The sequence below is a fragment of the Centruroides vittatus genome, unplaced genomic scaffold, assembly GCF_030686945.1.
Source record: "Centruroides vittatus isolate TY-2023 unplaced genomic scaffold, ASM3068694v2 contig_299, whole genome shotgun sequence".
NCBI lineage: Eukaryota > Metazoa > Arthropoda > Arachnida > Scorpiones > Buthidae > Centruroides > Centruroides vittatus.
In genome coordinates, this window is record NW_027121909.1 from 1,748,882 (window position 1) to 1,763,689 (window position 14,808).

A 14,808-nucleotide genomic window follows, 5' to 3' on the forward strand; every position below is an offset into this window, starting at 1 on the left:
GATATTTATAACAAAGAATGATTTCACATTTTTACCAAATAGAAGTTTTATGGAATGTCATTTTTAATCAAATATAAAAAGCCGTACTGTTTTCAGGTTGGTTATTCTAATAACTTTGGAAAACTAACATGCTAACATTTATTCATAACTTTCATTTCATTGATAAAATTTGAAAATAACTGTAATACCGCAATGAAAGTAATAGCTTTGTATGCTTCAATATGCCAAGCGCTGAAGGTTAGCCTAAAAATGGCGCGTAAGTCAGCCTGGATTCCAGAAGTACCGCTAAATAGTGTTGAGCAGTGCCATAACACGTATTACCGTAACAAAAAAAGTATGACAGTACGCAGTATCTCTACATGGATAAAGAAGAAAGGATGCCTCAAGGAAAATAGCTAATGCTTTTCTTCGGCGCCTCTATCCATTTACATATTGACACGCTCGTAAGAACTTTTGTATGGTATGAAACCCTAACTTGGTAACCATTATTTGAAAAAACGTTAAAAAAATACCGATCTAAACATTTTACTTTTCCGGCTATTATATATATAACAGAAGAAAGTATGACAGTCAAAAAATGATCCCAAGAATTTTACACTCTTGTATTCCGGACCTTGAAACGTCGAGAAATGCAAAATATTCGAGGTTTTTTTCAGTATAGATGTTTGTGTATGTATGGGGACATAATTTTGTTCACTTTCTTTGAAGCTTAATAAATCCTGTGCATTTTGTCGAAAATTTCTGAAATTTTGCAAGGAGGTTTGTGTGTAGAACTGATGCTATTAAATTTTGGTGGGCCAATGAGGGAGGTGTGTGTCATATCTAGAGGGATTGGAATTAATTATTTTATTTTACTCGTTATTAGCCTTAGGTTTTTTATAAAACCCATTCCTACTCTAAAAATTAAGCTTTTTGCCATTTTATTATAGTTAAAATATAGTTTTTAATAATAAAATATCAACAGATGGCGCCACCAAATGTTGCCTGAAAAGCTAAACAACTCATTGTTGGATTTTTCAGAAAAAAATACTCGTGAATTCTAAACATATCTGATTACGCTAATTGTCAATATGGTAATATATAATATATATATATTTATTTATTTAAGATAAAGCTTTAGGTTAATTTTAAAATTGCTTATTTATAAATTGGCATAGTGCAAAATCAATAATAAATTTCTTATAATGTGACTCCGTAATTCGAAGTAAGGTGCAGAAAAATTATTGAGTTACTAATGATTTCGTTATTTTAATAAGATCGCAAATACCACAAACATAAACAATATAGTTGAGTTTACATTTTATTTTATTGTGTTTTAGGTACGTGTATGCAAAAAATAGCAAAACATTGGCACCAGTTGCGGATCATCACACAAGCAGTGGTGATATTCGAAATATTTAACAAAGGGTTCGCTAGAGGCCGGATGGCCGAGCGGTAAAGGTGGCAGCCTACCGCTCTGGGGGACCCGGGATCGAATCCGAACGGGTCGAATAATCCCCAGGAATTTTTCGGGGGGTGGTCCGTTCGGATATGTCGGGCCCCGTCCCTCACCACCCGGTCGCCCCATTGTGGGCCTGGCCGAACCCATAATGGGCCTACTAAAAGAGGCCCTCTTAGTGCCCACAGGGTGGAAAGAGTTAAAAAAAAAAAAAAAAAAAAAAAAAAAGGGTTCGCTAGCAGAAAATTTTTCCCTAACAATCACCGACAAAAATGGAAGTTTCGGCTAGAAATAAATACAATACCTTTTCTTGCGATATATCTAATAATCAGTGGTGTATTTGGAACGTAAGAGGCCCTGGGCGAAGACCAGGTAACAATAGTATATTAGTGCTGTCGACCTTTTTTTTTTTTTTTTTAGGCAAAGAAATTTTTCATCCCGAATGGCCCTGCTTATAATAGACAGATGTCATCATCTCTCGAAATACAATATCCTTTTTATTTCGCTGTCCTTAGCCCGACACGTGTTCCACAGCCATCTTGTATTATCTCGCGCGCGTGAGATTGTGGGTTCTCTCTTATGACTGGATCTAGTTTCAAGAACTCTCTTGAATCGATCGCGATTAAACCTCGTTTCGGTCGAGATTGAAACGGTCGAGAGAGATCGCACCAAGGCATAGTCCCCGACCTTGCTCACAATCTAGATTGAAATGCTCGGTGCGAACGGGGTATAAGGCTCTAGTTTAGTAGTGTTACAGAGTATAATACGTATATTTTAATAAATTTTTTAAAAGAAACAAAACCACTGAGAAATGTTACGTGTGTTTAACAAGGTTCGGGAAACTGAAAATTTTACCAATGGGTTCGGCCGAACCTGTGCGAACCCGCTGAATATCACCACTGCACACAAGTGAAAAAAGCGCGTGCTTGGGGCTTCGTACAGTTATCGGCTTCAAAAAGAGATACATTCTGCGAACCTCATGTACTGTACAGTACATGGCCTACAGCTACAAACCATTTATAAAGAACACACTGGCTATTATGGCAACCAATCACTGCGCAATATCTACCTGAACTGGTTTTAAAAGGCATGTCGCCAATGAAAAACTAAAATTTTGTAGATCTACACCATAATTACTAGTATATAAGGTTGATTGACGGCCGGATGGCCGAGCGGTCAAGGTAGCAGCCTACCGCTCTGGGGGACCCGGGATCGAATAATCCCCAGGAATTTTTCGGGGGGTGGACCGTTCGGATATGTCGGGCCCCGTCCCTCACCACCCGGTCGCCCCATTGTGGGCCTAGCCGAACCCATAATGGGCCTTCTAAAAGAGGCCCTCTTAGTGCCCACAGGGCGGAGAGTTAAAAATTAAAAAAAAAGTATATAAGGTTGAAGAACTCCCGTAAGAAGTGTGTCGAAAAAGCGTATAGAGACAAACTTTGCCATTAGGGCAGCACTGCCAACAAGTCAAGCCTAGAGAGCCTATAACGAGAGAGTGGTCATAAGGATAGCTGCCGAGGCCGGATGGCCGAGCGGTCAAGGTGGCAGCCTACCGCTCTGGGGGACCCGGGATCGAATCCGAACGGGTCGAATAATCCCCAGGAATTTTTCGGGGGATGGTCCGTTCGGATATGTCGGGCCCCGTCCCTCACCACCCGGTCGCCCCATTGTGGGCCTGGCCGAACCCATAATGGGCCTACTAAAAGAGGCCTTCTTAGTGCCCACAGGGCGGAAAGAGAGAGGAAAAAAAAAAAAAAAAAGGATAGCTGCCGCTATGTCTTTTCCAAACTGCTTATTTAGCCGCAGCCACATACTATATTTGGTTGGGAAAATGGAAATAACCTACCACCTATATAAATGGAAATTTGGGCCGAAGAAAATAAATGTCATTTTCGATTTTTAGAATTCATTTTTACTATTATTATTTGTTTATTTAATATACTGTACTATTTAATAATTTTTGAATTTTGTTTATGAAGAACATTTACCCGACGCGACGAGTGACGAGCGAGCCAATTCCTTTTTTTTAATATCATAAATGTTAATTAATAATTAAAGTTGCTTGATGTTATGTTCTAAAAATAGATTAAATAAACTTGACAAAATGATACGAAACGTCCCAGAGAACAAAAGTATCGGGTCGTACCACCTATTCACCAGGTAAACTAATGCCATTTATTTTTAAAATTATAAAATAAATACTTTAAATTATAAAATAAAACTAAAATTTATTTTATAATTTTATAAAATTATAAAATAAATTTTAGTTTTCATTTAATTCGTTACCTTTTATATAATTTTCATTTGTATGGAAATATAAAGATTTGAACATAAAAATTTGATTTTAATTTGTAAATTTCAAAAACACATAAAATATCTACAGTAGATAGTTATATCACTACAGTAATTATTAAAAAATACAAATTATATACAGTGGGTGATCGGTAAACGAACAAATCGGATAACGAACACTTTCGCGAAAAATTTTTATGTTCGGATAAAACTCCTCAAAGAACAAACACAAGAAGAAGCGACGTAAAATAACGAATACCGATTGGTCTTTATTATTTTACAATTCGGCAACAACTCGGAACTTTTCGGAGCGCGAGAGACGTCGACATCGGCGCTCAACCCGGTGTACAGGTATACCTCGCCTTACGTCGGTAATTGGTTCCAGGAGAGGCGACGTAAGTCGAAAAACGACGTAAGTCGAATTTACTTTTGTAGTTACGACGTAAGTCAAAACTACAGTGGAAAACACCAATAATGAGCACTTAAAAAACGCTAAATAAGACGACAACACAGAAATGTTTTCATGTTTCGTTCTCTAGGATTTATGATTATATTAACATTTACTGTAAATGTACATATTTGAATATGATTTTATGTGCTTTTAACGCTTTTCTAGTGATATTACGACTTCAATATTTGTGGCGGACGGATGTAAAGTCGAATAAAATGACTTAAACTTGATTTTTATTTTTCCATATACTTTTTTGACAAACGACGTATAATCGAGAACGACGTAACTCGAGGTATATCTGTATACTGATCGGATAGTATTCCTCCGAACTTTGAATGAAACTCTCCCTTGCAATTTCAGCCTTTTATTTTTCTGACAGAAACAATTTTTTTATAGTATTTGCGAGACTGTCCGGTAGACACTCGTTATAAGTTTTGCATCAGTTTTTATTTTCGAAAGGTGAGAGTATAATAACAAAGGTGTAGAGTGTGCAGATGTCTGATGTTGCTGGGCAGTATGGCTTGAACAGGTCTACAGTAGGCCGCAGTTCAGTCTTATCTAACAAAGATACAGTATAATCAAGAAGATTCGAGCAGCTAAAGGAGTAACAAAAATCACATCTGAGAAAGAAATAACATTGAAGAGCTCATAATGGAAACTGAAACGGATCTGACGACAGAAGAAGGCCAAGAACTCTTGAATGAAGAACACCAAGAAACTCAGTGAAATATGTTTTCTTCTGAAAAAGAGGATTGATGCCGATATCTGCTATTAAAGATCTTTTAAAGAAGTGGGAGGATGCCAGAACAACGATCTTAGAATGGCATCCAAACCAAGTTGAGGTTAATAGGCATGGGGATCTCTACAATTACAATGCTATTAATTACTTCTGAAAAATCCTAAGAAAAAAGAAAAGCAATCGACATTAGACAGATTCTTTAACCCCACACACGGAAAAAAACATGACTAATAAAAATGCAAGACTGTATATATATGTATTTTTATTATTACTTATAAATAAACGTAGTAAGAAAGTATATATTTGTTATTTTTGGGGGTCTCCAGAACAAATTAATCAAATTCCCATAAAAACCTATGGTAAATGGATAATCGGTTAACGAACAATTCAGACAGCGAACAGTCTTGGAATGGATTATGTTCGTTAACCGATCACCCACTGTATTTGAAAAAATGTTATTTAACATTATTTCACATTTTCAGATAATATAGAGGTTGAGGCGCAAGTACAGTACATACGTTAAACTTGTACGGCAAGCAGAAGTACACGTTTGACGTTCAAAGTCCAAGTAAAAGACGTTGCGGCGCTCGTGCATAACATCACGTGATTCAATGAACGTCACATATTGACACAGCAAATTTGTTGAAAAAAATGGCGGATACATTTAACATCGAGGGTTACCAGCGAAGGTAAATAAACAAATTAAACTGTTTAAAGTATTTATAGGATGTTTAATAACACTAAATAATTATTTTTAATTAGCGCTGTGTCTCCTACCGTACGATAGGACTACCTCATACTTTTGTGGAGGGAAGTAGTGGCTTATGTAAATTCGAAAGCAGCTCGGAAAATTAATTTTCAGAAAACTTACAAACGTATTACGCTGTTGATGGTAGAAGATGCCGTGGAAGAACAAACCTACCTTAAGATAAGCTATTATGATAACAAATACTGTATATGTAAATTCGGTTAGATTTATCTATGGTATACAAAATGGCGGCGTCTCGTCTCTAATTCCAGCAAACAGAAGAAGGGAAACAGGAGACGCACGTTCTAACCTAACATAACCTAACCTATTCTAATAAATTACCATAATTATTACCAACCAAATTATTAGCATAGGTTAGGTTAGGTTAGAACGTGCGTCCACACTGCTTCTCTTCTGTTTGCTGGAATTAGAGACGAGCTGCCATTTTGTATACCATAGGTAAATCTAACCGTAAATTCTATAGGCACTTCACATCACTTGCTAAAAAATTGAATAATTAAATAATTTTTGGATTAAAATCGTCTGTTTCTTTACAATATTATTCGTAAATGCTTAAATAATCATTATTTTAATAAAATAAGTCATAATTTTAACCCCAAACACAAAAAATGAAGTTTAACCGATCTTCTATTCGCCATACTAGACATAGCGAACGCCATTATCGACCGTATAGAATTGCCAGATGGCGGCGTCGTTTGTCCGCCATTCACATTTTTGGCTGAATACGTGCGCCTCAACCTCTCCAATATATGCATTGTTGCACTTTTACTCGATAGACCATTTTTAAACTATACTTTACATTTTTTTTAAACCAAAAAGTTTGAATTAAATGTTCTAAAATGATTTATTGACAAGACTGTCTTGTTTATAAAATCATACTGCCGGCTGGGTAACCAGCTTAAGAGGTATCAAGGAGTACATGTCAGAAATTGAGATTTGGCATAGAGTATTAAGTGCATAAAATCATGCGCACATAAAAATATCAGACTTGTAGGTAGTCAGGGGATCGAAAACCGAGTCACAATAAAACATAAAATGGCAACACTCTATACAAACAGGCAGCGGCGTGCCGTGACATTTGATGACAGAGAAGCTGTGTTTCTGTAAGAAACTGACTTCCAGAGGCAATCAGTTAATTGCGCGTCAGTGATGGTCTAGGGCAGGAATGAGCAACCTGCGGTCCTCGGGATGCATTCATATATTTTGCGGCCCGCGACGCATAAAATGCGAATAAATATATCAATTTCCCAGCTTAAGACAGTTCTCGATGAACAAAACCAGCTGCCATGATGCTTGCAAGTATGATGAAATATACGATAAGCACGAAGATCTTTAACGAGTTAGCAATACTGAAATACGAGCGAGATTTGTGCGCAGATAATTTCTTACCACACTAAATTTAACAGAAAAATTCATCACAAAACGATTAATGATGCTAATATGTGAAATTCCATTTAATCGATGCAAGATGTGTGATTACCAGAGCCCCTTCGGCCGCCAATTTAAAGTATTTTAATCTTTAAAATTGGCGTTTCCACTTCCCGGGACGAGGACCCAGGGGTTGGATTTGTGGGAAGCGAGTGTTCGGGTTGTTTCATTGTGTCGAATTACATACACAGAACGAGGCGCTTGACGTGTAAGTGCGTGAGTGCGAGAATTCGAGTAAAGGTTAAACGGTGTATATCTTCGTGTAAAGTGATGTTATGTCCGGGCGAGTGTGTGTGTGTGTGTGTTATCGAAGAACATCTTCGGCATGTCTAAAAACAGAAAAACAGTAAATTACGATATGAGAATAAAATGTGTTGAAAATGAAACGAAAGAGTTCTTACCATCGGAGACTTCGGAAAATATTCACATGCACGATAAATGGCCAATTAGTCCTAAATGGCCCCTTCGTCCTCCGAAATAAACTTGAAAATAAAAAATATCATAAATCTTCCAATAAACTAATTCGAGCTTAAATTAATCCTTAAATTCTTCCGAGAAAAGCAAAATGCTCACCGCAGCTGCCTTTTTAAATCTAAAAGATTCGAATCCGAAGCGCAAACGGACGACCATCGAACGATGTGCCGAGATGTCTTCTGGGACCGATTCTCCAAGTAATATTAAATAAATTCTTACGTCTATGGTCAATATGGACTAAGACTTACCTGAAAAATCTTCAGTTTTCTCTGCAAAAGTCCGCAAACCGCAAAAAAACCAACGCAATCCAAGAGCACAAGGAAAGCACGTCCGACCACAACCAGAAACACAATCGAACTGCGAATCGTCATGTGTGACGTTTTTCGAACAAACGTTAAAAGACGCAGAGGAAATGAAGTCCGACACAGTGGATAAACAGATTGAGCCAGGGCGAAGCCATCATTCTTTCTCCTCGAATTTCTGGCTTTTAAAAAAAATCCTCTGTGTCGGTCTTCATTTTCGTTCGGCCGTATTATAGAGGTTTTTCGGTATTTTTAATATTAACTTTATCCAGTTGATGTTGCATTAATACGCGAAACCCCGACGGCGACCGAGGAATCTTTCCGAAAACGAAATAATAATGGACGAAATTCTAAGAATTTGATTTATTTCATGCCATGGCCGAAAATGGACGAAAAAGATGTTTATTCAAACGAATTTCGGCGATTTTCGGAGATGGTCAAGCCTCGAGACGTAGAATTGAAAAAGATCTCCACGTTGGACATTCTGCACTATGTAAATGCAGAAGATAATTTATTTATCAAATTCCGAACACAAGAAAATGATTGAAGCAAAATTTAAAAAGAAAAAATATAATATAAATTAATTAAAAAAAATAAAATTGATTTTTTAAATTCGAATTTTTACGTAATTCGAACATTGTTAAGTCGTCTTTTAACGTTTGTTCGAAAAACGTCACACATGACGATTCGCAGTTCGATTGTGTTTCTGGTTGTGGTCGGACGTACTTTTCTTGTGCTCTTGGATTGCGTTGGTTTTTTTGCGGTTTGCGGACTTTTGCAGAGAAGACTGAAGATTTTTCAGGTAAGTCTTAGTCCATATTGACCATAGACGTAAGAATTTATTTAATACTAGCTGACCCGTCCCCGCGTTGTTGTGGCTCAAAATGTATCTATTATAAATGTATAACATTTCCTCCGTGGGGTGAATTTCAAAAAATCCCTTCTTAGTGTACAGTACATTCTCTTGACGTACCCTATTAAAATGCAATCAAAAACGCGTCTAAAATAGTATAATAAAAGCAGAGTTCTTCACAGTAAGCCTTAATCCTGTCCCTCTCCCCCGCAAGGAAATATCGAAAAATCCCTTTTTAGTGCATATTCTGTTGACGTACCCTATTACAACGCAATCAAAACACGCATCTAAAATAGTATAATAGAAGCCGAGTTCTTCAGGGTAAGCCTTAATCCTGTCCATCTCCCCCCAGTGGGGGGAATTTCGACATGTATATTATATAAAAACACGTGCGTATTCGAATGCAACGTTGTGTCAAAATTTCAAAGGAATCGGTAGGAACAAACAAACGTTATATTTTATTTATATAGATAAATAGAAAATGATCTGCTTCAGTCCATTCTCACAGAAAAGCAAACTTAGGTCGTCGGAAGTTAGCGCCATCTGTTGGACATGAAAGCCTTAATCCATATATAAATATATTTTTGAAAGAGGGGAAATGGTGGTCTTCACATATGCCACAAACCTTCGCGGGAGTGTATTAAACAACTTCCCGAAGTTTCATGGCAATCGGATAAATGGTGTGGTAATGCATGAAGGACAAACAAACACACACACACACATACATTCGTTTTTATATATATAGATTACTTGGAGAATCGGTCCCAGAAGACATCTCGGCACATCGTTCGATGGTCGTCCGTTTGCGCTTCGGATTTGAATCTTTTAGATTTAAAAAGGCAGCTGCGGTGAGCATTTTGCTTTTCTCGGAAGAATTTAAGGATTAATTTAAGCTCGAATTAGTTTATTGGAAGATTTATGATATTTTTTATTTTCAAGTTTATTTCGTGTTAATTTTATATGTTCTTCCCTATGTGCTTTTAAAATGGCGTTGGACAAACGAAATATTAGGAAATTTAATAACAATAGCGCTGTCGGTCAATCGGAGAATACTGGACGAACGAGAGGAATGATTTGTTCTAGTTTTGGGGTGGCGAGGTAAAGATGACGTTCGATTGAAGAAAATCTTGCTTCTAACCCCTTGTGGAGAATGGAAACGGAAGGCGGAGGGTGGTAGAGAGTCTCTCGATCCCAATCCGTCGTCACTCGGGGGATAGAAACGTAAAAAATGCAGATATTTAGCCTTAAAATTCAAAAAGAATCCATTACGTCAATCGCATTCGAATTCGTTACGCGCTTTCTAATCTCCATAGAAACGGCAACAATTGCTGTTTCTATGGAAACGCGTATTGTTGCAACACGATTTTGCGTCACTTTGCACGTTTTTCGCTTGCCGAACGGACGTGTGCGCTCTGTGCTCTTGTTTTCGCTGTGTTTTTTGCCTTTTGCCAGTGTTCTTTGCTACCGGAACGTGGTTTTAAGAAGACTTTTGGACGCCGACATTACACCAAGTAAGATTTTAATTAGAATTTAGCTAGCTGTAAGATTTTATTTTCGCTTCGTTTAGTCCAACTTTCGGAGACGACATCGGCCGGCGTATTTGCGTTTAAATCTGCCGTCGCTTGTGAATTACCATCCGAAACGACTTTTAAAACGAGCCGCCACATTGGAAAGCGACCGAAGCGCCGAAAACGGATTAAGTATTTGCTCATTGGTTTATTTTCGTAATTAATTCATTTATATTTTATTAACACGGTCAAAGAATAAGGATTATTTATAGAAATTCAATTAAAAATTATTTAATGCTAACTTTAAATACGAATTTTAACTAAAATATACTGTGGTAACATTGATGGACGGAGACCGTATTCTGAAGCATGGGATGTTCCTTGGACAGGTCAAAAATTTCGCCCTTTGATCTCCGACTTCTCCATGCAATTTATGTATTAGTTACAACGCTTTTCAATGGCTTATTTTGACCAGAATTAAATTGTCTGCACTAATACTAATATACTTAACACTTATCTATACAGGATGGACACAAAGAATTCTTTTCCTTATGCTCTTTGGGTCTTTCCACAAGATAGTCTTTTCTGAGTGCAGTCGATCTTCCACACTTATGTAACCCTCTGCCAATTCTTCGTGCCGCTTAAACGTTCGTGTCCCGAATGTCGAGTTGGGCTGTGGGCACGTTTCGCTTCTTCGTACTTTTGTTTTGTGTTTTGGTCGACTCGTTAGCAATTTCTTTGCACGAAACTCTTTTAAATGCCGTCGTTGAGTTTATGCGACGTACACGTTAGGGTAAACTGCTCTAGAAGGAAACACTTGTTACGACTTGGCGCGAGTGCTTTTTCCTCATGGCTACGTGCGGCGTGTCTTTAATTTACTGTCGTACAAATACAAATTACACGTAAGAGAGTTTCTTCGTTCCGGGTCGGTCGTCTCTACTGCAAATACAGTTGGAACGTTCTAGCAATTTCAGGTAGGATTTAACGCGAGCTATCCGAATTCCGATTCGTCGTGAGTACAGGGTGACAATAATTAACCCGTACAAGTTTTTTGCATCGTAAATTTATTAAAAAAATAAAAATTAGGAAAATAACAGTAGATAGCAGTGACAATACTTTATGTATTAACCAGATTTTCAACCGGTTTCAAAGTGGCCTCCTTTTGCCTTGATGCAGAGCCCCAAACGTGTTTTGAAATTCTTGGCGATGGGCCGCAGCTCTTTCGGAGACAATTTGTCCCACTCCCGGCGCAAGGATTGCTTCAGCGACTCCAAACTTTCATGGCGCTTAGAACAGGCCCTGGCCTCCAAAATGGACCACACACTGTAGTCCATTGGGTTCAGATTCGGCAAGTACGGTGGCTATTCCGCAGACGAGATGAAATCGGGAAAATGAGCCTTGCACACTCCTGAGTCTTCTTCGCCCTGTGTGTCGGCGCCGAGTCCTGCTGAAACGTCCATTTCGCACTGACAAAATGCTGCTGAGCCCACAGAAGTACCACAGCCTCGAGAATGTCATGGTGGTACACATCTTGATTGATTTTGGCCCCTTGATCGACGAAAACAAGGGGTGTCTTGCCGCTCGCACAAATTCCGCCCCAAACCACGACTGACATTGGATTTTGTGATGTTCGATGACGGCTGAGCTTCCAGGAGCCCCCGCGGACCAGTTCCTGTCGTTTTGATGGTTGTACGGAGAAAAGCTTGTTGTCTGTGAAGAGAATGCACTCCCATTGTCGACCTGCGGCCCGACGCTTGAGTTAACGGGATCTTTGGAGTCTCATGCACTTGTTTTCATCGGTGAGGAGCTGAACCTTTTGGAACTTGTAGGGCTTGAGTACGAGTTCCTTTTTCGCCATTAACCGCACCGATTCGCGATTGATTCCGATCTCGCGAGCAATTTTTCTCATGGAGACCTTTGCATTTCGGTCAACTCGCTTTTTGATGATCTTGCGGTTCCTAGACGTGTTGACGGTGCACTTTCTTCCACGTCCGGGACTGTCACCATCGTGGCCAAGCTCCTTAAATCGCCGAACTGCATCTGAGACTGTCATTTTGGGAACACCGAGCAAACGAACAATTTCACATTGTCGTTTTCCTTGCCGGAATAGCTCTAAAATTGCACAACGTTTGTTCGCCATCCTTAAATAAGTAAAAAACTAACTCTTATTACAACGAAAGCACATCTACATGCGCAGGAAATCACGGAGAATTAAACACAACAGTATACGAATTAGTGACGTAAAAAAATTCAGTTGCAGCATTGCTACAAACTTTGTACGGGTTAATTATTGTCACCCTGTATAATCTTTTTCTGCGTTAATCGGTCCCATAAGACATCTCGGCACGTCGTTCGATGGTCGGATTCGAATCTTTTAGATTTAAAAAGGCAGTTGCGGTGTGGTTGTTGGCGGTCTATAGAGTGGCATTTTGCTTTTCTCTGAAGAATTTAGACATTAACTTAAGCTTTTGTTTTAATCGACTAATTGCAAACCTTTTTTTTTCAGAATGAAGATGTTGGAGTGGTTTCGCCGGAGGTTCCGACGGAAGAATGCGGTGGCGCCGGAGGGAGGGGGTTCCTCGGACGGTTCCGATGAGACGTTCGAGGACCCAGTGGTGGACTTGGTCTCTGCCGAATGTTCGGTGTCGTTGGAGACCGTCGAGCGAGAGGCAACGGGTGGTGATGACCTTCCCCCAGTGCGTGTGCCGTAGCACTCTCCCGGAGGCGGTAGAGTTCTGAGTCCATTCCACTTGGCCAAGTTCGTCAGGGATCAGCCAGCCACAGGCCTTGTTGTGGAAGAAGTAGTAAGTGACAACACCTCCGAGTCCTATTCTCTGGTTTCGTTGTTACTTCGTATTTTCGCAATGTCTGCCTCTTCGTCCATGCTCGCGACGTCGTCGCCATCGTCTTTCGGAAGTCGGAACGGGGAAGAATCGGAGGAGAGCGCCGCCGAAGTCGAGGGACCGCGGTTTTGTTGCTGCGGGTGGCTGCGTTTCCCTTGGCCTAGGCGGTGATCCTCTTCGATTTTCCCCAACTCGTCCTTTGCACCCGGATGCGACATTCTGGCCGGATTCGACACTTTTCACCCGGACTCGACACCTTTTCCCGGACGTGACTGTCTCCTACCCGAACGTGACACTCGATAGACGACAACGGATTTGACTCCCGATTGTGACCACCCGGACGTGACACGTTTACTCACCAGACGCGACAGTTGGCCGACCTTTCTTCCCAAACAGATGTTACGAGGATTGAGCTTCCGGTTAGGTTAGGCTAGGTCAGGTTCTATGCTCTCCTCATGACTGTTCGGGAAGAAAGACTAGCTGATAAAGGTAATAATGTTGACCTTAGATAATAAATGAATGAACTTCTTTTCTCACTGTCTTTGTGTTTTGTAGGAACATTTGGGAGGGAGATACTTCTCCCTCCCCAACTTTACCACGAAGAGGACGAAGTGGCCATTTATCGTGCATGTGAATATTTTCCGAAGTCTCCGATGGTAAGAACTCTTTCGTTTCATTTTCAATACATTTTATTCTCATATCGTAATTTACTGTTTTTCTGTTTTTAGACATGCCGAAGATGTTCTTCGATCACACACACACACACACACACTCGCCCGGACATAACATCACTTTACACGAAGATATACACCGTTTAACCTTTACTCGAATTCTCGCACTCACGCACTTACACGTCAAGCGCCTCGTTCTGTGTATGTAATTCGACACAATGAAACAACCCGAACACTCGCTTCCCACAAATCCAACCCCTGGGTCCTCGTCCCGGGAAGTGGAAACGCCAATTTTAAAGATTAAAATACTTTAAATTGGCGGCCGAAGGGGCTCTGGTAATCACACATCTTGCATCGATTAAATGGAATTTCACATATTAGCATCATTAATCGTTTTGTGATGAATTTTTCTGTTAAATTTAGTGTGGTAAGAAATTATCTGCGCACAAATCTCGCTCGTATTTCAGTATTGCTAACTCGTTAAAGATCTTCGTGCTTATCGTATATTTCATCATACTTGCAAGCATCATGGCAGCTGGTTTTGTTCATCGAGAACTGTCTTAACCGTAGGCGCCGAATTTTATTTTTCCGATAATTTTCGATTGTCGTTTTAAAATAATTCGTTCATTCTGGTTGTCAGTTTTCACTTTTGTATTTCAGTGAATTCGAATGTGGGAGAAATTTCAGGTGGCCCAGGGCAGCGGGGACGTAGCTGAATCGGTAGAGCACTCGCTTCGCACGAGAGATCGATGCTCGGCGTCTCCGTCTGCCGCTGTTATTTTTACAAACGTCTGCAATGAATAAATTTTTCGGCACCACAAAAAGTAGTTGGTCTTTCCATTTCACACTTCTGGAAAACGCTAACGACAAGTACCGCGCGTGCGTATCTGTGCATCGGTTTACACTTCGCTTCATTACAGTGAAAGTCGTGTACGGTACTTATTATCTGCAAATTGACTCCTGCCAATTTTATGAACCTCCGATTTGTCTCTGTAAGCTGTAGTGAAAGTGTTTAGGAAACGGTTGGCGAAGCGTTTCTC

General features: G+C 39.6%; 1 long non-coding RNA gene across 1 annotated transcript; it reads left to right on the plus strand.

The window, feature by feature from the left end:
* The first annotated feature begins 13,469 nt into the window (after positions 1-13,469).
* On the plus strand, positions 13,470-14,006 carry LOC136972660 (uncharacterized). The gene is made up of 2 exons (XR_010880372.1): positions 13,470-13,753; positions 13,826-14,006. It is a non-coding gene; the product is annotated as an uncharacterized lncRNA (long non-coding RNA).
* The last annotated feature ends 802 nt before the right edge of the window (positions 14,007-14,808 follow it).